The following is a 2,141-nucleotide window of genomic DNA, read 5'->3' as shown; positions in this document are numbered from 1 at the left end:
CATAATAAAAATAATAAAAATAATATAATACAAATAATTTAATTATAATAAAAATATTTAATTATTAATAAATTATAAATATTATAAATTATAAGTATTTAATTAATAATAATAATAATAATAATAAAAAATTATTTATATAATTATTAAAATATTTAATATTAATATAAATATAAAATACAGCATATATTGAGTTTGATCTGCCCTATATAGGTTTTCAGCTCATTTTAGTGTGTTTTAGGGCAGTTGATCCCTCAGGTCACAGTTGCCCTGAATCCATCCTGAAGGTCAGTGAATCTGAGCTTCAGTTCCCAGAGTAACGTGTGTGTCAGAACTGAGGCGTATTGCACTTTTGCACGCCATCAGCAACGCTGAGGTCACGGCCTGAATTAATTACACTACTTATGTATTAAGTTCCTAATAAAGACACAGCACAAGAGAGCAGACAGCAATTATTCCCAAAGACAGAGCTCACAATCTCAGATTTGTACGAGACTTAAACAGTGTCTCTCTCGTACCACTGATGCTACAAACCAGGTTTCATGTCACAAAAACCCTGAGGAATCAGAAGAACCATAAACCACAGCTAACAGAGTGAAAACAGACACAGAGCAGCCAAACAGACTTCTGGGAATGACAGAACAGGGTCTTGTTTTTAGTTTCAGACGCGCTCCAATATCGAAACCGCTTAAGATCTTAAACATGACGTGTAGGAAACGGATGCCTTTAATATTGAGACTCTAAATTCAGAGGCTTGAAAACTACATTGTCATAAACACGATCGATAATAACGGCTTCAATCCTTAATTAAATGCTCTATTACTAATGCACTCTGATTTTCTGATATCTTTGGAAAATGCTAAATATAAACCTATGAACTGAAATATTTTTCATATACTCGTTTATAAAAAAGTTTTATACAAAGTACCCATTTATTGTAAGGTATAGGGTGTATATTGTGAAAACTGCATGTCTTGTTTATAAATGATATAGATATTTTGTCATCAAACTAAACATGAAATTAAAAAATGTAGGTTATATTGAAAGGAAAGGACATAATGCAGAAGTGCATCACCTCAAACTCGCCCTTTGTGTATTTGGCATCAGGAACGCTTACGATTTCATCCTCACAAGACTCTGGAAAACCCTGTCAAACAAAAAAACATCTTACAAGGAGAGAATCACTACAATGTAGCATAAATAATACACAGTTCCATGCAAAAATTATAACATAAATATGAGCATTTCTTCCCATGCAAACATGTACCTAAATAATCAAGCATCCACCATTTGAGACATTTATCAATTTCTGTAAAAATACAGCGAGGTTCAAAAGTCTGAGACCACTTGAGAAAGTTATATACAATGATAAATTCAATAAAATAATTTGTTACAAACTGTGTAACAAGATATATTATCAGCATCACAATTTGAGTGAAATGTAGAATATATTATACTTAAAATACTTTTATGGTGGGTTTTTTTGTCCCTTTTGCTTGATAATCATGGTTTCTTTGAAATGTCTTTGTGTTCAATAAACAAACTAAAATAAAATAGCAAATATATACTATATGGCAAATATATTATCTATACCTCTACATCTTGTTAATGTCATCTTATTTCATATTTTAATCTTTAAATCAATAATGACTATGTTAAAAAAATGATAAAATAGCAAATATATATACACACACACACATATATATATATATTTATTATTATTAACATTAACATCATGATTTTTCAATGTCGTCTTACAGTTTTAGACCTCGCTGTATAATTTTTTATGACACACACAAGAACCAGTGACGTCTGGCATCAAACCTGAGACGACCCATCAAGGTGGCATTTTTTTCATCTACACCTTATTCATTTTGTCTTATTTAATCATATTTTAATCTTTACTGGTGAATAATGAATTTAACTGCCTAAAAAAAAAAATAGTGCGTGTTTGATACAGACTGCTTGATGATACTTTTATGGTGCTTTTTGTCTCTTTTGGAGCTTGATAATCACGGTTTCTTAAAAAAATAAATAAAATAAAATAACCTGAGGGTTAGTTGATGACATATTAAAATAAAATAAAATAAATAAATAAAAAATAAAATAAAATAAAATAACCTGAGGGTTAGTTGATGACA

At 29.7% G+C, this 2,141-nt stretch overlaps 1 pseudogene; it reads right to left on the bottom strand.

Moving 5' to 3' along the window:
- Nucleotides 1-2,141, bottom strand: part of LOC107671532 (paladin-like) — a 65,531-nt pseudogene that overhangs the window by 23,879 nt on the left and 39,511 nt on the right.

The sequence above is a fragment of the Sinocyclocheilus anshuiensis genome, unplaced genomic scaffold (assembly GCF_001515605.1).
Source record: "Sinocyclocheilus anshuiensis isolate Anshui unplaced genomic scaffold, SAMN03320099.WGS_v1.1 scaffold4047, whole genome shotgun sequence".
NCBI classification, from domain to species: domain Eukaryota; kingdom Metazoa; phylum Chordata; class Actinopteri; order Cypriniformes; family Cyprinidae; genus Sinocyclocheilus; species Sinocyclocheilus anshuiensis.
Note: the sequence above shows the minus strand (reverse complement) of the source record. Positions and strands in the feature narration are given on the sequence as shown.